Source organism: Eulemur rufifrons, chromosome 16, assembly GCF_041146395.1.
Source record: "Eulemur rufifrons isolate Redbay chromosome 16, OSU_ERuf_1, whole genome shotgun sequence".
NCBI lineage: Eukaryota > Metazoa > Chordata > Mammalia > Primates > Lemuridae > Eulemur > Eulemur rufifrons.
Genome location: NC_090998.1, coordinates 73,687,537 through 73,710,279, shown reverse-complemented (window position 1 = coordinate 73,710,279; position 22,743 = coordinate 73,687,537). Strand labels below are relative to the sequence as shown.

Here is a 22,743-nt window from a genome sequence, read left to right as displayed (position 1 = left end):
AAGCTTCTACAGTTTACCTAGTGGGAAGTGTTTATTTCCTATTCTGACCACCCAGTTATTCTGTGATATCCTTTAATCTCAGTATGTCTTATGGTATAATTATTTATTGGTGTGTCTGACGTTCTGTGTTCAGTTTGAAGCTCCAGGAAGAGTTTTAGTCATATCTTTTTATCCTTGCAGGATGCTAAGCAAGGGGCCTAGTAGACAATCAGTAGTTGTTTGTTGGGTATGTGAGAGAATGAATGAAAAAGAGGCAAAGGAAACAACTACTGCAGCTGCTTCCTTCCCTCTCCATACCCACAAAGGTAGCCTTTGCATCATATTTCAAGTGTTTATTTTGTGTTTAACAAAAAAGCACACAGACCCTTTTGGAAGGCTTCAGATTATTCTTAGGCCACTACCTTCAGGCCTTTGAGTACTCAGGTCTTAAAATGTGACATTTGCAGAAATACTCACATGCCTGGCAATAGTGGGGGTTCAAAAAAGCATAATTGGGTGAATTGAATAAATAAAATTGTCAAACAAGTCAGTGTACCAAGTAAAGTTAATTGTTTAAAGTTCTTTTAACTGTCAGATACTCCTAGCATTTTTCTTTACTTATAATCCTCTCTGCCCTTCCTCCTTTTACCTGTAAAAGGGTACTTTCCTCCCTTGCTTAATTTTTCTCATAGCTGACTCCATTCTGTTTACATCTGTTGCTCCCTGAACATTAATACCTAGGCAAAAGCCCCTTGCTTGGCATAAATATTTCGACAGAGAATTGAAATTAAATATCCAACTTTTTTTTAAATTGTGTATTTTCATCCTTTCTCTTCTCACCATGGAACAATCTTATTGGAACTGTCCTCTTTTTAACATGCTTTTTTTTTTTTAATTCTACTCTCATGCTCCATTGTTTTTGTGCAGATATAACATGCTTTTGTGTATTATGCATTTGTGTAGTGAATTTGGTTGGCTTCTTCATAATGTACTTACTACTGTCTTTGGCTAAAATAAAATTTTTTTTCTTGAAATTGGAGGTTTGGCCATTGGGGTGAGTTTCCTGTTGGCTGTCAGGTAAATCCTGAGGGTTTACTACTATCTCTGACACTGCCTCTTCACTTCTAGAACTTGTTCTTTATCTGGTATGCTTCTTCTACAGTTAGGGTTCTGCAGCTCAGCTCAGGGGAAGCTGGTTAGGAGGGCACAGCCAGCCAGGATAGCTGGATGGCATTCATAAGCATAGTTCTTTCTGGAGGCCACGGGGAAACCGAGGGCAGCCTTGGACAGGTTGCCGGCTGTGAAGGGTGAATGAGCTCTGCTTTTGAATTTCACTTTCCATGGAGATTTTTGTTTAGGCCTGGAGCAGGGCTCTCTGAACAGGCTTGAGACTCCTAAAGTGTGCCAGCTGAATCAAAAGCCCTCAGTCACAGGGTCAGACTCACAGTATTGCCTGGGAGGTTGTTCCTTTTGTAAACATTGAGAGAAAGCAAAATCCAAACCTTTACAAGGACACCTGGACACAGTGGAGTAAGATAAATGAGCAGTTGGGCATACATTTTAAGTGAGCCAAGAAGATCCAAGTGGAAACCCTATTTGGTAGTCTTGGCTGTTGAAAATATACCTGTGCCTTGGAATAATTAAGTCAATATCCAATACCCTGCCTGGGGTTCTAAAATGATAACAAAAGATGCAAATGAATCCAGCTTAAGATTTTTCTTCGGGAGTCATCAGAAGAGTATCTTTAAGGCATTGGTCCCCAACCTTTTTGGCACCAGGGACTGGTTTCATGGAAGACAATTTTTCAACGGGGGTAAGGTGGGGTGCTGGACCCATGGGTTGGGGAGTGGGTTGGGACAGCAGCTTTAAGGGATTCTCAGCCCTCAGGGAAGAAAGTGTGAGTCAGAGTTCTGGTTCACAGAGAATCTATAGTTTTGCAGAGTCTACAAATAAAACCAACCAATTCTGGATTAGTAAACAGTCTTTTGGCAAGCTTGGTGGTGGCTCATATGACCACCTTTTTTAGAATATAGATGTTTCATAAATCCAACAGCTTAACATTTATAAGTTTATAGCAGAATGTTTATAATTTATCAGGAAACAATTGTAAGCAGTCCCCAATTCCTAATAGGGTTGTGTTCTAAGAGCTCGTGACAACTTGTATCTCAGTGTATTTCCCAAAGAAACAGTTTTGGGATAGTGGTAAAGGTGATAATTTGGATCTTGGTGTATTTCCCAAAGAAACAGTTTGGGAGTAAAGGTCCCGTTTAGCTCCCAAATTACATTAACCATTACTGTCTGGGCCTCCCCTCCCGCCCCACCCTGAGGCAGGTGATTCTCTACCCTTCCTGGTTGGGGTTGAGCACCTGGGATCTCAGAGGAGCAAAGCCAGAGAGTCAGGCCCTAGGGTTTGTGGAAAGGGTGAGGTAACTAAGGAAGAATGAGGAAATGGGGGCTGAGCAGGCTGTGAGGAAGACTGTCAGGCCTTGGGAGTGATAAGGGGAAGGGTGGGGTGGGGTGGGGTGGCTGGGAATTAGTAGGCAGGGAATTTCTTTACCTCCCCTTCTCATTCCTGTTCTTTCTCTTTCCCTCTCCGTATTCCTTTGCTAACTGCCTGATTCTGCTAATTGAGTTTCTGACCCCAGGCTAGAGTGAGTAGAAGAAAGAGGAGGAGGGGAGCAGAATAGGAGTGGAAGGAGTGGTTCTGGGAAACCCCAGAGTGGGGAAGGATGAACAGCTAAATCTGAAGATGAAGGATGGTGAAAGGGAAGTTCCCTTGGCTGCAGAAAGAGTAGCTTTAAGTGCTGCCAGATTGGTCATTTGGTTACTGCTGTGAATTCTCAAAGGCAGTTTTTGTTGATAATAAGATTGTAAGCAACTCTGGAGTATTCCAGTGTGTTTGGGGTACAGTTGTGACACCTCCTCCCTGAAATGTTTCAGATATAATAGACCTAAAACAACTAGCGGGCAATGGGCCTTTCTCACTCATTGGTATGCAGGTGATGAGTGCCCCCATTTACTATGATTTTTATTTAAGAAGTTTGATGTTCATAGAGAAGTTACTAAACTTTGGGCTTTTGATATTAGAGGGTTATAGACAAATCAGCAAAATATTAATAATAGTCTCCAAATGTTGGAATTTTCCCCCTGAATTTGAGGCAAATTTCTTGATCTTATAAAGAAAACTCTCCCTGGAAACATTCCAAGTTTTCTCCTGTGTTGTTTTAGTTTGTTCTTATTATAGGCACTTCAAAGAAAAAGTATGATAATTGGGTTTTCCAAGGTAACCCAACAAACCCAGCAAACCCTCAATTTATTTATTCCACAGATATCGACCATGTGTCAAGTACCATGCATTCAAAGGTGAAAAGGGGTGCCTATTCCCAGGGAATTTTTGCCCAGTGAGGTGACAGACAATTATATTACAATTTCGTTTTACTAATCCAAGCTTTGTCAGAGTTGTCTTTGTCTGATTTATACCCTGCATATGGCATTAAAGACAACCTCACTGAGGTGGTATCGCTTGAACCAAGGCTTTTAAAATAGACATGATTAGATTTGGCATTTAGGAGGTTTTTTAATGTTGGTAAGGGCAATTTTAGTGGTGCTCTGGGAGAAAAAGCCAGATTGCAGACTGAAGACTGCGAAGAGAGGAAGTGGAATCAGAAATGTGAATTGCTGTCCCTTGAAACTTTGCCCAGAAGTCCCTGTCACTTGACAGGTTTGGATTTATCTTTTGGTCTTCTTCAAGAACCAGAATTCAAAATGAAATAAACGCCAAAATTATTTCTTTTTGATTAAATCAGTATACCCTCATCTCTGATGAAGGAAAGGAATAAATTGTTTGTTCATTTGTTTCTTCTCATTTTAAGCATGAGACTGAGCTCGAAGAGCTGCCGAATGGCATTACAAGTCGTGTCAAATCCTGTTATGGCATTTGCATTATAAATCATCAGCCCTAGTCTAGAAGACATCTCTCTTTGGTTGTTTTTACCGTCTAGTGGTATTGTTGGATTTTAATATAATGATTAGAGTTTACATTAGCAGCCCTAATGAGCATTTCCATGTTGTCATGTCATAGATAAGATTGTGCAGTTAGTGGGGGTTGGGACTTATATGTCTCAACAGCAGCCCTTTCCTGTAAGTTATTTTCAGCATCAGCTCAGGAAATATCAAAAATTTGTATGCCTCTTTAACTTTGTGTTTCTTGTGTTGGAATCACAGCTACACAGTTTTGGCAAATCTGTTTGTTTACATACTTCCCTACTTTTGAAACTGCAGCTAGAAGTGTTGGGTTTTATTTCTTGGCAATAATGCTCTTCTTTTTTCCCTTTTAATAAGGAATTAGGAATAAGTATTAGGAATTAGTTAAATTGCAGTATTTTGTCCAGCTGTATTGCTTGCAGGTCTCATTTCCTGCCAAAGCAGATAAATGATATTTATCATATATAGGCTTTTATGTGGTAGAATGTCACTTTATATTTTTAGAGACATATTTTCAGTTGGTGATGGAAGAAGAAGAAGAAGAAAAAAATATATAGAGAGAGAGAGAGACTGTATATGTATATGGAAAACAAGATCGTGTGTGTGTGTGTGTGTGCGCGCGCGCGCGCGCGCGTGTATACCTTGTCCTGCTTGGTAAAAATACATTGCTTTGAGATAGTTGAAATTTGTGCACTTTGGGAGAATAAAAGGTTGCATTATTATTTTTAGAGGTAACTGATTGGTTTTCCATGCTGGGTTTTTATCAAGTTCTTGAACAATAAAAATCTAAAAATCTTATAATTTAGCCAAGGATATGATGATTTTGATTTTTAAAAATTGGAATTAATTATATCAGTGACATAGAAATTGCTTTGTAAAATGAGCTTCTGATCTATGTCATGTAAATCTTTTGGGAAGATTTTGGGAAGGGCAGATGTGGGGAAGGGTGATGAGGAGGGCCCTCTTACCTAAGCAATTGCAGTTCTTTTAAGGACCTGATATGTATAGGTAATCAGACAATCCTTCAATCTTTGGATGGATTAAACCTACTAGTAGGATGTTTGGGACTCAGAATGCATTTTTGCAGCAGTAATAACTGTGAGTGGGTGTTACTTTCTCAGCCTGCCTGCAAGAGCATATTGAGAACTAAAATAAAATCTTAAGCTCTCCAGCTGACTGAATGGAACCCCTCTGGCCAAGGGGACTCTAGAAATACCCTAAAGCTGAGTTGCTGGCCATGAGAAGGCAGGTCAGACATGCCTGATCATGCTCTCCTCCTTCTTGGAGATAATATCTTTGTAACTCATTACAAGGCGTAAGGCTAGGCAAGACAAAATTCACACCTGCAAGTCATCCATTTATTTAACAGATTACTTGAGTCTGGGTATATGTGTTACGTATATGTCCAGTGCCTTGTCTCCGATTAACAGACTTCCTTATCTTAAAACATTCCAAGCCTTTAGACAAAGCTTCACTTCTTTAACCAATCACAAATCAAAGACTCTTTAAACCCAGCTATAACCTATAATCCCCTGCTTTGAAATGTCCTGCCTTTTCAGGCCAAACCAATGTATGCCTTCCATGTATTGATTTATGACTTTACATGTTAATTCCTGTCTCGCTGAAATGTATAAAACCAAACTAACCCAACCATGGTGAGACTGCTTGCCCAAGGCTTCTTGGGCATGCCTCTCCGGGCCATGGTCACACATACTCAGCTCAGAATAAACCTTTTTTTTTTTTGTCTGAAAAATCTTTCTTTTTTCTTTCTTTCTTTTCTTTTCTTTTTTTTTTTTTTTTACTACTATCACCTCTTTAAATTATAATATTTTGCAGAGTTTGGGTTCTTTTTCATTGATAATATTTAGCTTCTAATATATGAAAAATGTGATGGAAAGTAATAGGAAATGAGACTGTGGCAATAAAAAAGCAGTAATAAAATTAAATAATTTTTGTGACTCTGAGTGCTGGTGCATTCAAGGAGAGGAAGGTTAGTATGTTGAAGTGGAAAATATTAAGAGCAAAGAGAACAGGATGAAGAGGTGGGGAAGGTGAACTTTGGCTCAAGGATCCTTCAGGTGGTTCAGGGGAGTTCTGAATCTGGGCTGGAGTTTATATGGAAGGGGATGAGCATGTTCCTACTTCACATATTCAAAAATAATGCTTATATATTACTTTTATAAGCTGTCTGTGTTCTTGAATTTTTTTAAATTCATCATCTTTTCCTGGAATTGTATAGATAAATTTGGTCATTAGGGAAAGCCCTTTTGGATTTAAAAAAAATTAGACATGTTTAAAAAGCCTATTTATTTTAATACTTTCTCAGAACTATATTAGATACAAAGAGCAGTTCGTGTTATAGCACATCTGAGTGTGGCAAGCTATAAATAGGAAGTACTGAGACTTTTTTAATGCTATGTCGTCCTTAAGTTCAAGAATGGAACTGCCTTGTTTCTTGTTTCTTTCTGGGTGGCATGGAAAAGCTACTTTGGTGGTTTAGTCTGCTTCTGGTAATTGTTTGTGTGTGTGCATCTCTGGAGGAAAAAAAGTCCTGTATTTGTAAGTTATTTTGACATCAGGCAGAGATAATCTAATATTGGAGCTATAAAAATAGAGGTGACCAAATAGACTACTATCAGTGGAGTTCTAGGAACAACAGCTATCTTCTGCAGTTTTCTTTCCCAGGTTTCTCAACCCTTCTTGTTTGCCTTTATTATAGATCCCTTTTGGTTTCATATAAGCATGAATTAGAGTAAGGTTGTATTTGGTGTCAGGATACCCATTTATACACAAAGAAATTGAGTCATGGTGGAAAAGTGATTTCATCAAAACTGAACAATGATGGAAATGCAACTGGATTAGTGGTTCTGAACCCTAATCTTCAAGGGTCTGTTTAGCAGACTCTCCCATTTATCAAAGTATTTTGGTTTCTGATGCAGGAAAGGTGAAATAATAAACACTGAACAAAGAAAATCAGTTTCCCCTGAATGTTTGGATAAAAATAAAAAGGAAAACAAACACATTTAGTCTTTTTATGTTTGAAATAGTGCAATTGCTTGTTCTTTTGGCTCCTGTGGATTTAGTTGAAAACTTCATGTTTTACTTACATCATTTATTTTTTTGAAGTGAGTTTCTTAGTTACATTTATAACAGTTAACATACTTAGGCTTACATTATTATCATATGAAACGTTAGAAATTAAGGAGTAGATCTGGTTTTTAATAAAATTTAAAATAGCTTGTTTTGTTTTTTAAATCTGAAAGGCAGTTCTGATTTTGAATTTTTTGGCAACTATAATTTCAAGTGCAGGAAAGTAGATATTATGTATAAAGAAGAAATAGTTTGTAGCTCCCCCCCACCACATACACAACCTTCTGTTGGTCTTTAGATGTATCCACAGTCTCTAGTAAAGAGAAATTTCAATTTAAATGAGTAGCTTTTTCATTACTTAATTTTTCTTTCCATAGCTCCACTAGAAATATGCAGATAAAGCATAAAGCGTAAACCAAAATACTTTGATAAATGGGAGAGTCTGCTAAACAGACCCTTGAAGATTAGGGTTCAGAACCACTAATCCAGTTGCATTTCCATCATTGTTCAGTTTTGATGAAATCACTTTACCACCATGACTCAATTTCTTTGTGCCTAAAAGGTATCTCATAACACCAAATACAACCTTACTCCAATTCATGCTTATATGAAACCAAAAGGGATCTATAATAAAGGCAAACAAGGAAGGCTGAGAAACAGTCCATCTCTATCACCCTTGTTATCAGGGAGGAAGGTAGGGGTAGATAATCAGATCGTTTACAAATCCAGTTATGATTTATTTGGTAGCAAAAGTTTCTGAAATCTTAGTCCTTTAGAAGTTTTGGGGTAAGGAAAATTAAATAGGGTTCTTTTTTTGTTATCAAGTAATTTGAAAAATTTGGATGCAAAAGTATGTCTTTTAATGGTTTTAGGTTAAATATAGCCATAGAGTCATTAAATTTTAGAACTAAAGTGATCATTATAAATCATTTAATCCAGGCTCTTCACTCACTGATGAAACCAAAGCCCAGCAAGACTTGTTGACTTTCCCCACACCACAGAGATGGGAAATTGCAAAACCAGGGCTCCAACCTGGAGCTTCAAAAGACCACATTCGCCTTCTAAGGCTGGGGTGGAAGCATTGTAGAGAAAATCAGCAAGATTTAGAAGACTCAAGTAATCTTAATTGTTGTGCAGAGGTTCACATTTGCTTGCCTCGTTGCCCTTTTTTCTCCTGTTATAACAGATATTGTTACCCCTATCAAGAAAGAGGGCTGCACACAGCTGCATGTGAACACAGAATTACATGGCTCCTATTTTTAAGAGGTGATTTCAGCTAAGTTGAATATTTAAACTAGACAGAAACTTTCAGCAAACAAATATCTGGAGTTTTCTGGTTTGTTTTTTTAATTTATTTTTCTTCATCTTTATTTTTACACAACATATCCTTCACCTTAGAAGCAAGTATCTGATGCTACTAATACAGGTTAACAAAACCTTCTTCCCCCTAAACTGTCTGACTCCCTATCAATCTAATTTTCTACTCCCAAAAGTCTATAAACCAGACAATATCAAGGATTAGAAATGCTGTTCACATCAAATAGCATGGATTTTATGCTTCATTAGTAATGGCTACTATTTACTCAATATTTCTGATATGCTGGCAGTATGCTAGGAGCTGTTGCATGTATTATTTAGTCCCTGTAAGACAGATACTGTCATTTTCTTTTACAGATGAGAAAACTAAGACCTAATAAGGCTAAGTAATTTGCCCAAGGGCAAACAGTTAATATGTAGATAAACTGAGTATCAAACCACGTTTTCTGATCCTGAGACATACTGATTTTAAATCAGATCATGTTTATGTTGTTCTGTGCTGTGAGCCATGGTTTTACTATTATTTTTTATGTTTTAATATTGGTAGAAGTCTGTGAGTCTTCTATTCAGGGGACCACAGTGGTAAAATATTCCTGTCCCCAATTTATTCACTGTCTAGAGGGGAAACACAGAGACACCTGCAGTGATATGTATAGACATTAATGACCATTTTCAGAGGCCCCAGATTTTTCATGCAAGAAGAGTTCATTGATTGGAAAGCTTTCATGGTTAGGTAAGAGGTATTTCAAAGGTTGGAAACTGAATGAATTATGTCATATTTGCATTTGGTCCAGTTAGTGGTGGCTGCTATTCAAAGCAAGTTAAATATGGTTCCTGTCATTTACTAGTTGCATGTGGACATTAATGACATGGAAAGGATTATGTATGTCTCATATTTCCCCACTAATTTACATGAGAGCTGCTTTTTTAAAAATCTGTTCTCCCTGTTCTTCTTTTCCTTCTCTCTGACAAGTATAATACATTCTGTCCTCTAAAGCACTTTAGTGTAATAGTTAATCATCACTATTTATGGATCTCCAAAGTAAATAATTTTGTCAGGCTAAAACACCTTTTATAAAAAGATGATACCCTTATTATCTTAATGAAATAATAGAATTAATTGAATGGTAGAGGTTTTTATCCCCAAAGAGGCTGGTGATACAGTTTCTCTAATTAGTTGAAGATTTCTTAGAGGAGATAGGCTTTCTGGAGCCTTTTGAATTATGAGAGTATAAGACCTGGATACTGGATGAGGGAGCATGTTCAGTTTCGCTGTAAGGTTGAAAGAAGTTCTTAGGCACTGCTGGTATTTGCTGGAGCTGCTAACACAGGTCCCAGGCACCAACCTTGTCCCCCAAGGGGCTTGCTGAGTCTACTTCTGAGGTAAAACTGATTGAGATGCCTCTTTGTGACCTTTTAATTTGGCACCTGTATTTCATCCTGTCTAGGCTCAACTGAACTTGGTTTGTCGCATTGTAAGCAAATAAATGCTGTAAATCATACTGCAGAAAGCATGTTTAAATTCCTTCTGTGCACAACCCACTGGGCATTTTAACACTGTATCTCCTCGAAATAAATACTGTGCTAATTATAACAGGCTTCACTAAAGCAAGCCTCACAAGAAACTGCGTGGCTGTTAAAGGTAGAAATGAATATGTGAAAGTACTCAAACTGTATTTCTTTTAAAATACCCTGTAAAACCAGGCATGTGAGGGTGCACACCCGTAGTCCCAGCTACTTGGGATGCTGAGGTGGGAGGATCACTTGAGGTTAGGAGTTCAAGGCCAGCCTGGGCAACATAGCAAGTCCCCATCTCTAAAAACAAATCCTGTAATTCAGACTTTTAATGAATTTGTAATTTTTTTCCTCTCAATTTAATTCAAATTAAAATCTACCCAGAAATAGCTGCACAGTTGGCCTGGTTGTCAGGATGTTTCATTATCAAAGGGCATACAAGTATAGGCTTACGGTGTTTAGTCTACAGGTATAGATACATGTATGTTTCACTGCCTTACCTGAGTTGTTTCCTGCCTCTCCTCTTCCCCTGTGTCTTATGCTAAAACAGGGGATGGACAAGGGACAGTGGTGTGCTAGTGCTCTGAAGGCTTTTGTTATAGGACCTTGATGAAATCCTGTGGCCTCAATCTGCCAGTATTCCTTGGCTCTGGTGCCCCAAAACTCCTGCCTAATGACAGTTGATTTCTGAGGTCTCTGATTCTCCTGTGAACATAGTGACATTTTAACTGCCAGAGGGGACATTTTCAAGTGATTTTATTCCCTGGTAGCTAATGAGGCACTTCGGAGAGAGAGAGTTGGATTTTTAGATTTTATTTCATAGAATTTACATAGTAAATATATAGAATTTATAGTAGAATATGGATTTTACTTATAGACATTAATAAACTTTGGTTCCCTTCAGGTAAATCAGGAACCAGGTAATTACTTCCTATTATGTTCTTATCTCCTGCTGCTCTCAACGTTTGGAAATGGAGGGGAAAAAACAGTCTACACATCTGGTAAATTAAGGACAGTTCCTACTCACAAAGAATTTACAATCAGATTTATCACTGTTTTTAAACGAATTTTATTGATGTAACTGTAGATTCACATGCAGTGAATAAATAATACAGAGAGAAACTGGATATACTTTAGCTAGTTTCCCTAAATGGTAACATTTTGTTAAACTGTAGTAAGATGTCACAGTCGGTATATTAACATTGCTACAATCCACTGATGTTTTAGATTCCCCCAGCTTTGCTTATACTCATGTGTGTTTTAGTTCCATATAATTTTATCACACATGTAGGTTTGTGTAGTTGTCATCTCAGTTCCACCACCACAAGCATCCCTCTTCTTGCCCTTTTATGATCACACTCACCTCCCTCCCACCTCACCCCTCAATCCCTGGCTACCACTAACCGGTTTCACATTTTTTTGTCATTTCAAAATGTAACAAAAAATTGAATGATACAGGATGTAACCTTTTGGGATTGGCATTTTTTATTCGGCCTAATTCCCTGGAGATCTGTCCAAGTTGTGTGTACGAGCAGTTCTTTCCTTTGTATTGCTGAGTAGTATTCAGTTAAAGAACATCTGGGCTGTTTCTACCATGTGGTTCTTGCACATCAAGCTGTAATGGACATTCATGTTCAGGTTTTTGTGTGAACATACGTTTTCATTTTTCTAGAATAAACGCCCAAAAGTACATTTGTGGGTTGTGCGGTAATTGCATGTTTAGTTTTATAAGAAGGTACCAAACTGTTTGCCAGAGTAGCTGTACTATTTTGCTTTCCCACCAGCAGTGTGTGAGTGATGTAGTGTCTCCACATCCTTGCCAGCATGTGGTGGTTGTCACTATTTATTTTAGCAATGTTGACAGGTGTGTAATGCTGTCCCATTGTGGCAGTGTGCCTTTCCAATCTCATAATCTTACCACCCACCTACACGAAATTGACCACATTCCTAAATGCCCCATTCTCTTTCATAGCTTTGTTCCACTGCCCAAAACACCCATTCCCTAGATAGATTATTTTTCATCTTTCTAGACCTAACTCAAATGTTACCTTTTGTGGAAATCTCTCCTTCCAGCATAGGAAAGGTAACAAAGAACACCCGCTTCGTCTACCCTGTTGCTTTCTATCCACTCATCCAGGCCCGTTTTTCTTTCTTTCTTTTTTTTTTTTTTTTTTTTTGGTGAGACAGAGTCTCACTCTGTTGTCCAGGCTAGGGTGCTGTGGCGTCAGCCTAGCTCACAGCAACCTCAGACTCCTGTGCTCAAGCAATCCTCCAGCCTCAGCCTCCTGAGTAGCTGGGACTACAGGCATGCGCCACCATGCCCAGCTAATTTTTTCTATATATATTTTTAGTTGTGTGGCTAATTTCTTTCTGTTTTTAGTAGAGACGGGAGTCTCGCTCTTGCTCAGGCTGGTCTCAAACTCCTGACCTCGAGTGATCCTCCCGCCTCAGCCTCCCAGAGTGCTAGGATTACAGGCGTGAGCAACCTCGCCCAGACCCGTTTTTCTAACACTTCCTATTCTCGTCAGTATATTATCTGTTTGTTTGTTTAATATATGTCTCTCCTACTAGAATACTGCCTGCATGAATGGGACATACTAAATTTTGCTACATTGCTTTATCCTCAGTGCCTAGAACAGTGCCTGCCACATAATAGGTGCTTAGTAAATATTTACTGAAAGAATAAATGAGTAAGTGAACTTTTGTATATTTGTGTCCCCACTCCCTTCCATAGCATATTGCGCAGCATATCCTATTTTTAGTATAATAAAAAATAATAGCTAACATTTACTGAATTGATTTTACGTTTCAAGCAGTGCAATGGGCCCCTTTCCTTGGTCTTCTACTGTTGCATTGCACTAACTCATCATTCTATCAAAACACTTTAATGAACTCCCTCTGCTTCTGTCCCCAAACACTTTAATGAACTCCCTCTGCTTCTGTACTGTCTACCTTTCATATCTATTGGTTCTACATCTGTGGATTCAACCAACTGTGTATCAAAAATATTTGGGGAAAAAATGGATTGTTGCATCTATACTGGACATGTATAAATTTTTTATTCTTCTCATTATCCCTAAACAATATCATATAACAACTATTTACATAGCATTTATATTGTATTAGATGTTACAAGTAATCTAGACATGATTTAAAGTGTACAGGAGGATGTACATAGGTTTTATGTAAATACTATGCCTTTTTTTTTTTTTTTTTTTTGAGACAGAGTCTCACTTTGTTGCCCAGGCTAGAGTGAGTGCCGTGGCGTCAGCCTAGCTCACAGCAACCTCAAACTCCTGGGCTCAAGCGATCCTCCTGCCTCAGCCTCCCAAGTAGCTGGGACTACAGGCATGCGCCACTATGCCTGGCTAATTTTTTTCTATATATATATATTTAGTTGTCCATATAATTTCTTTCTATTTTTATTTTTTATTTTTTATTTTTTTTTTATTTTTATTTTTTTTTGAGACAGAGTCTCACTTTGTTGCCCAGGCTAGAGTGAGTGCCATGGCGTCAGCCTAGCTCACAGCAACCTCAAACTCCTGGGCTCAAGGGATCCTACTGCCTCAGCCTCCCGAGTAGCTGGGACTACAGGCATGCGCCACCATGCCCGGCTAATCTTTCTATTTTTAGTAGAGACGGGGTCTCGCTCTTGCTCAGGCTGGTCTCGAACTCCTGACCTTGAGCGATCCACCCGCCTCGGCCTCCCAGAGTGCTAGGATTACAGGCGTGAGCCACCGCGCCCGGCCGACTATGCCATTTTATATAAGGGACCTTGAGTATCCCTGGATTTTGGTGTCCTCGAAGATGGGAGGGCCCTGGAACCAATCCCCCACAGGGATGACTATATAAGAATAAATATTTTGAGAGATTACAAGTACCTTTGTATCCTTGGCTCCAGCAGATACCTGGCACAAATTAGGTGGTCACATCTGAGCAAATAGTGGTCAGTTTAAATATTGCTTTTACTTGTATGAAGTCAGAATCCAGCTGCATTTTGAATAAACCAGTGTCCCACTGACCATCCTTCCAGAATGGTCACAGGAAACATCTGTTAATTTTGGAAAGAAATTATACCGGTTTGGTGAATTACTGCTATTTGCTAAAACAAAGCTCCCTTGGAGAAGAGAAATTGAGTTAAAAGGCCTCACATGCGTGTCTTTATTAGCTACATGATGAGCATCCTTCCATATTATGGAATGGTTAAGCAAGAAACATTCCATTTCTCTAACTCTACCAGTCCTGTTACCAAACCTGCCAAAAGAAGGCATGGAGTCTAAATTCCCACCCCAATCCAAAGAAACCCTTAACAGTTTCTTAAGTAATACAGATCTTAACATATCTTCATGTGCTATTCAGAAAATGCGAAGACAGTTGTCTCACTAAAAACATCTGTTTTGGTGAAACTTTTTAAATGAAAAAATTGTCCCTATGTCCTACATGTAGTTAAGACCGAAAGTGAAAAAATCTGGGTGGTCTGTAAGTAGCTTTGGAGTTACCAAAAATTTAGTAAAATGTCCTAGTGAAGGGCCTGGTAACATTTTTATATATATGAGGAAATATATTATCAGAATGATTTAGCTATCTAAAACATGTTTTACCTTATGGGGCGAATTGTCCATATAATTATTTCAGGATTTCCACATGTATCTTTCTGCCAAAATATATTATTTTAGACTCTTTGCTCTCTTGTCTCCATATAACATATGGGTATGGCTTAAATAAAGTATTTTGTGAGCTCCAGTATGACTAATTGGATATCCATATGGAAAAAATTTAGTATTACCTAAAAGAGCTACAAAATCTTTTACAAAAATGCTATCTTAAGAAAATTTCTCACCCATTCATTCTCACTGTACAACAGGTAAAATATGCTTATGGATTTGCAAAAGTAAGCTATGAAAGCTATTTAATAGATTATATCTTTTCTCTTTTTTTTTTTTTTTTTTGAGACAGAGTCTCACTCTGTTGCCCAGGCTAGAGTGAATGCCGTGGCGTCAGCCTAGCTCACAGCAACCTCAAACTCCTGAGCTCAAGCGATCCTCCTGTCTCAGCCTCCCGAGTAGCTGGGACTACAGGCATGCACCACCATGCCCAGCTAATTTTTTCTATATATATTTTTAGCTGTCCATATAATTTCTTTCTATTTTTAGTAGAGATGGGGTCTCGCTCTTGCTCAGGCTGGTCTCGAACTCCTGAGCTCAAATGATCCGCCCACCTCGGCCTCCCAGAGTGCTAGGATTACAGGCGTGAGCCACCACGCCCGGCCTATCTTTTCTCTTAATGTATTAAATACTATTTCTAGTTAACAGGTACTTATTGCATATTCACTGTGTGTAGAGCACCATATTCCAGAAAATATGATAGGAACTTTTACAATGAAAATTGGTACTAACACTTTAGTGAAGAATATAATATAAAGATCTGAATGGTGAAAGTTTTCTATGACTATTTTGTTGTTTGTTTGTTTTTTGAGACAGAGTCTCACTCTGTTGCCCGGGCTAGAGTGCCGTGGTGTCAGCCTAGCTCACAGTAACCTCAAACTCCTGGGCTCAAGTGATCCTTCTGCCTCAGCCTCCCGAGTACCTGAGATTACAGGCATGCACCACCATGCCCGGCTAATTTTTTCTATATATTTTTAGTTGTCCAGCTAATTTCTTTTGATCTTTAGTAGAGATGGGGTCTCGCTCTTGCCCAGGCTGGTTTCCAACTCCTGAGCCAAACTATCCACCCGCCTCGGCCTCCCAGAGTGCTAGGATTACTGGCATGAGCTACCGCACCTGGCCTTAGGTGTGTTTTTTTACCCAGTGGTTGCTTGATTAACTGTTGATGCTTTCATATAGTAGGCTAAAATGAGATCTTAGCCATTTTCTTGAATATGACCTTATTAGATTAACTTTTGGTAGTAGTAATTCTAAACACCTTTAATTCTTGATGAGCCCTAACACTGTCAAGAAGCAAAAGTATGGCTGGGCGTGGTGGCTCACACCTGTAATCCTAGCACTGCCTGTAATCCTAGCACTCTGGGAGGCCGAAGTGGGAGGACTGCTCGAAGTCAGGAGTTTGAGACCAGCCTGAGCAAGAGCAAGACCCTGTCTCTACCAAAGATAGAAAGAAATTAGTCGGACAACTAAAAATATATAGAAATAATTAGCCAGGCATGGTGGCGCATGCCTGTAGTCCCAGCTATTCGGGTGGCTGAGGCAGAAGGATGGCTTGAGCCCAGGAGTTAGAGGTTGCTGTGAGCTAGGCTGACGCCATAGCATTCTAGCCCAAGCAACATAGTGAGACTCTGTCTAAAAAAAAAAAAAAAAAAAAGAAGCAAAAGTATTTTTTTTAAGTATTTTTAATATGCTCTTCTGTACTCTACAAATTAATGTTTTATCTGCTGCTCATTGAAATTTTGGTCCCAGTAAGTATCTATGCTTGCTATTTTGCTAATGCCCTGTGGGTAGATTCCATTAAGTAAAAATCTGTGACTATGAACACAAGTGTTGGAATTTACAGAAGCTTCCATTTTATTATCCATACTTAGCTGATGCTCAGGGTGAAATCTTTCTTTCTTCACTATGTTATAAAGTGCAGGGAGGCCAAGCGCGGTGGCTTAGGCTTGTAATCCTAGCACTCTGGGAGGCCGAGGCGGGCGGATAGTTTGAGCTTAGGAGTTCGAGACCAGCCTGAGCAAGAGCAAGAACCCATCTCTACCAAAAAGATAGAAAGAAATTAGCTGGACAACTAAAAATATAGAAAAAATTAGTTGGGCATGGTGGCGCATGCCTGTAGTCCCAGCTACTCAGGAGGCTGAGGCAGTAGGATCGCTTAAGCCCAGGAGTTTGAGGTTGCTGTGAGCCAGGCTGATGCCACGGCACTCTAGCCAGGACAACAGAGCGAGACTCTGTCTCAAAAAATAAAAAAAATAAAGTGCAGGAAACTTATCATTTTCCCAGGAGGGTGGGGAGGGGGGACAGAAGGGGCTTAGAAGAAATCATTTAGACACTGTCTACAGGAAGCAGACCAAAACCTATTGCCATAATGCATATGTCAGCATGGTTTGATCTTTTTTTGCATTTTGGGGGATGATCAGCTGGGGATAGCTGTCTCTAATCCATCCTCTCCCTTACCTTTGACCTTTCCTTCTTAAGTATTAAAAAAAAAAAGTTTGTGAGGAATACTTAAAATAATTGAGATTAGTAAACTTGAGGAAGGGAGAATGAAAATTTTCAATTCTTTATGTATAATTTAATTATACAAGTTATTTAGAATCCTTGTTTTAAAAAGAAAGTTAAATGTGTGTGAAGTGAAAAGTAAAATGTTCCCCCCTTTCCTTTTCATTATCTCCCCTCCATTCCATGGGAGAGAGAAGGTTTTTTGGGGATTTGTTTTGCTTTTCAATATGGAAAGTTTTAGAATAAATGGAAAGTTTAGGTGTAGTTCAACTCTGTCCCCAGGAGGCCATTATTATCTTTGAGGTATTTGAGAAAGACAGAGGCTGACAGCACTATTTCCCCCAGGGGAGGAACCCTGTCTTCCTTCTCCTGTGTGACCTCTGTACCTAACACTAGGCCTGGCCTACCAGGAGTTTAGGAAATGTCTCCTGTAACATGTGCCACACCCACAGGTGGGTGGTGCTTTGTCTTTCTATCTGCTCCTTATTTCTCTTCTTTATCCTTATTTTATCTTGTTGTTTTCTGGTATCTTAATTTCTCCTTACTTTTCTCTGATTCTTCTTCTTCTTTTTTTTTTTTTCCGTGCCTTCAGCAAGTGGCTCAGAGCAAAGTGATCAGTGTTTTGAAATGTAGTCTCCTAGACTCTTTCCACTTCAGTTCAGCATGAAAATGTGTATCTAGAAAATAAATAAGGGTACTCTGCTTTCTTTATATTGCAACATGAAGTTTACATTACCATAGGAATTAGCAGCTTCATTGTGCATATGTGACACATGCTTATCGCCTTCTCGCCTGTGTCAGTCCTCAGTGTGATCGTTAAGAATCAAAGGAGGACAAAGCTAGCCTTTGAAAATGTGCTTGAAAAAGTATCTTAGGCCGGGCGCGGTGGCTCACGCCTGTAATCCTAGCACTCTGGGAGGCCGAGGCGGGTGGATCGCTCGAGGTCAGGAGTTCGAGACCAGCCTGAGCAAGAGTGAGACCCCGTCTCTACTAAAAATAGAAAGAAATTATCTGGCCAACTAAAATATATATATACAAAAAATTAGCCGGGCATGGTGGCGCATGCCTGTAGTCCCAGCTACTCGGGAGGCTGAGACAGGAGGATCGCTTGAGCTCAGGAGTTTGAGGTTGCTGTGAGCTAGGCTGACGCCACGGCACTCACTCTAGCCCGGGCAACAGAGCGAGACTCTGTCTCAAAAAAAAAAAAAAAAAAAAAAAAAAGAAAAAGAAAAAGTATCTTGATCTAGTCGAATACCTCTAAATTAGTCATTATTTTATGCTGGTGACTAAACCTCTTTTAGAAATAAGAGACAGTAACTGTAATTATTCTGAGTTTCAGGATATTACTGTCTGAGTAGTAAGCTACCAAAATTAAGCAGTGAAATTAAACTCAGAGAACAAGCTCTAGGAGTAACCTGCTGTAAAACTGTGGCTCACATGACCTCAGTGTAGTTCTTTACTCAGACTTTTAAGCTGGCGATGAGCTGTTTCACATGACTGATAATGCAGAAGCTTCTCGCTGAAGTAATGTTTTACATAATTCTAGACTTTTAAGTGTCTACTGCCATAATTTGTTTTTCTTAATATTATAGATAACACTCTTTAGGTACATATATATGCGGAGAGAAAGAACAAGTGAGCAAATGAGATTTCTATGCGCAAGGCATTGTTGTTACTGCATTACTTGTATTAATTCGTTTAAACTTCATAAAACCCTGTCAGGCAGGCATTATTATTATCCCCATTTTGTGGTTGAAAACCCGAGGCACAGCGAGGTTAAAAACTTATTCAGTTTCACCTAGTTAGTAAGTGGCAGTGCTAAAATTCAAACACAGTTTTGCTCCAAAGGGACTATCCTACCTCTTTTGGGTAATCTGTACCCAGAGTCAGCAAACTTTTTCCATAAAGGGCCAGATGATAAATATTTCAGGCTTTGCAGGCCATAGGGTCTGAATTGCACCTATTCAACTCTGCTGATATGGTGCAAAAGCAGCCACAGGCAGTACAAAAACAAATGAGTGTGGCAGTGTTCCAATAAAACTTTATTTGTGGGCACTAAAATTTGAATTGTTTATAATTTTCATGTGTCACGAAATATTGTGGGTTTTTTTCACCATTTAAAAATGTCAGAACCATTCTTAGCTCATAGGCTTTACGAAAACAGGCACTGCATGTACCAGACATGTTGACATTATCTCATTTAATCTTCATAGCAGGTGGCATTATGTCAATTTTATATAAATAGTTTAGGGAAGTGTAGACTTACAGAACCCAAATAACTAGGCAGTTATACGCAGCCAGGTGAACGGTAGAGCCTAGCTTCAAATGCAGGTCTGTCTTAGGCTGAAACCAGTGTTTTTTCTTCTCTACTGCCTTTCCTTTACACCTAGAAATGTATGAAAATTGATGGAATGTTTGTGATCCTGTCAGAAGCGAATCTGTTTATCTCACTTCTTGAAAATGTTATCTGAGTTTGATAGAAATGTTGTGATTTTTCTTGCTTTGTCCCAACCAAAGAAGCTAAAAATATACACAGAGCTGGTCAGCAGTGTAACAGGGGGAAGGATACACTGATGCGTGGGATTAAGAGTGGAGGAAGAAATCCTTGTCTTTTCCTGAGCCACTTTGCAGTGTCCCCAGGGTGCTCTCAGAAAGAAATGAGTTCCATATGGGTCTTTGGGGTTAATGATGATTTATAACTCGTCCAGAGTAGACCTTTAAGACAGAGCTCTTGTGAATAGTATTTGAAGAAATGGTAAAATTGTTCGTGTATAGTTTTAAATAAGGAAGTAGAACAACAATGTAACCTCCCCTCCCTGGCTTCTTATGGGCTCCCAAGAAACCTACTGTCGTTTTCCCCATGTCAGTGGGAAATCCTAGTTATGGCTGTGGTATTAGAAAATGATACATTTAAAAAGAAAAGAAAAGAAAATGATACATTTAAGTAGGTTTGGATAAAATAAAATCTAGGCCTGAAACTACTGGTTTCCTTGTAATTCCCCACCATTTTATTATAGTGAGATCTGCATTTAATGTAACATTTAACATTCTGTAATGGGGATTATTATGTCACTTTTCTGTAACACGTAACATTAATGCCTTTACCTTGAAAATTGCTTGAGTTTATCCTGCAGAGTCTGGATGATTATGCAAAATATAATTAGGTATATATGAAGCTAACTTGAATTTCAATATGATTTCTCAGGATAATCCTATTAGAAACCACCAGTGTACCTGCTTTGTACCTCAGGATCCCAAAGAATGGCACCCTCTTTAGTGATTGTTTTAATTATCTTCTCTTCACTCTGTTAGTGAGAGAGGGATTCCCACCCTGGGGTTATGGGAATGGCTGAACATATGACACCCGGCACTGGACAGATAAGGTCAGCAGCAGTTTATGAGTCACATTTATTCACAGCCCAGGGGAGGAGGACACAGCATGCCACACCTGGTCATACAGGGGTTGTACTCAGGAACTAGGGGCTGTGGGAGGCAGGCTTTGTATCAAGAGGGTGGGGTGACTCTTGGTTTCCATGGGAGGAGGTGATTGGCTTGTTTCGATAATTCTGCAGGCCAGCAGGGACCTGAAACCCACCACTCAGCAGGATGAGCAGACATTGTGCCAGATCCCTGTAATAAGGAGGTTGTTTGGCTAAGGGGACCTTATCTGTGGGAGCAGAGTAGGAAGGGCAACTTGTAGTTAGATCATTCACGGCCCTCCTGATTTCTTCCCCAGATATCAAGGCAGAACATAATATTGGACCTTAATTTTCAGCCTTACTCCACAGTAGTTTTGTACTGAGTCACAATCAAGAGCATAGCATGGGCAGAGGGAGCGGTCATATTTTCCAAAAGTCTCACCACTTTTTCAGTGGCTGTTAGGATTATGATGACAAGACATTAGGGGAAGCAATGGGGCATCTCTACTTACTCACCAGCCAGTTTTGCCCCCCTGGCCTGCCTCCCCTGCTAGATCTCTTAGCCTAGTGTTAGAACCCGGCAAAGCCAACGGGAGGGGTTTGGTTTGGATCCCAGTTCCCATCATGGATGGATGATTGTCCCTGCCTTGGCTACTTGCCAGCCCCATTGGCAGTCGGGACCTCTCCCGAATTTGGTGGACTCTCCGACCTCTCATCACATGAAGTGCCCACCCCACACTTCTCTCACCCCCTACTCAGATCACCCTCCTCCTCACTTCCATTCCTACTTCCAAGCCTTTGCTCACAGCGTCTCCCCGCTAGTCCTCTCCCACTTAGGATGACCTTGACTTGCATTTGCTGGAGTCATCCTCAGCCTGCATGGGCTACTTACTTCTCTGGCTGTGTAGCCCCAGTGTCTGTGCACTGCCTTTAACATTTAGCATCATAGGAAAAAAAAAACAAAAAACATTTAGCATGCACTCACTTTTGGTTGTCTCTTTGTAGAAAGTGGCCCTTGCCTTTATCCTACTTACTATGGTATTCTCAATTCCTTCTGCCTTTGTCTGTTCAGGAAAGTCTCAGCAGGAAAACAAAGAGAAGCAATCAATAGAATTTATAGTTTGAGCCCCTAAAATAATAAATGAAACATAATAAGACCTCAATGAAATGTTTATTGAAATAAATGACATGGCCATTTCATATGTTTTAAGTATTATTAAAATATTTGTATAAATGTATATGTGTAACTGTGTGTATGTAAATATGAAGTTCTGCCTTGTAGCCATCCCAACCTTATTATTTATTTCTAGTGGCCTTTATTTGTTTTGGTACTAAGTAGGTACATACCGTATTTTAATAGTGAGGAGGTAAAAAGGGGAGAAATGATTTTGGGTCAACCCTAACTTTATCTAAAAACTTCTTATTTTCCAATAAAAGAAACATCATCTTTGGTACAATGACAAAACTGGATTAGGAACTCACTATATTTTGTTGGAAGCAATTTTAGGCTCAATAGGAATGTGTTTCTATTTGTGTTAACAAAGATTTCTATCCACATTTCATTAAACACATCCTGATTTTAAGAAAGCAAAATTGATGGTAATTAAGTGTTATTTATTTTAGGTAGCACTTGTTTCAGGAGACATTTTTGTAACAATTTATTCCTTTCTAGCTGAGAACAGCTCAGGCTTGACCCTGATGCTTCCCAGCTAAGCGAGAAGGCAAAGGGTGTCATCAGCCTGGGCTCTGCCTGTGTCATTAAGATAGGGCATGGTCATCCTAACTTGTAGGCCAGGGAGCTCTTCCACAACCCAGAGAGAGCACTGTGGGAGATACACCATGCTGTGTGCTCTTCCCTGTGGCATGGTCAACAAGTGTGGTCACTCTGTGGCCCCTGCAGGCCTTTGAAAAATCCCTTTACTGACTCCTGTTTTTCTTTTTAAAGCTGTCAACTGGCTAGCCAGAAGATCATCCCTTCCTATGTGTTGTGTAGAGACTTAGGATAATGGTTCTCCCAAACAGACCCCTGCAGGCAGTAGGGGAAAGCCATAGACTGTATTTTAGCAATCCAAGAAATAGTTAAAAGAGATTTAAAAAAACAAAGGCATCTGGCTCACACCTGTAATCTTAGCACTCTGGGAGGCCTCTGAGGCTAGGAGTTCCAGACCAGCCTCTCTATAGAAAACAGAAAAGATTAGCCAGCCTGGTGACACTGCCTGTAGCCCCAGCTACTCTGGAGGCTGAGGCAGGAGGATCACTTGAGCTCAGGAGTT

General features: G+C 39.5%; 1 protein-coding gene across 1 annotated transcript in view; it reads left to right on the top strand.

Moving 5' to 3' along the window:
• Window positions 1-22,743, top strand: part of FGD6 (FYVE, RhoGEF and PH domain containing 6) — a 106,664-nt gene that overhangs the window by 8,963 nt on the left and 74,958 nt on the right. The window lies entirely within an intron of this gene.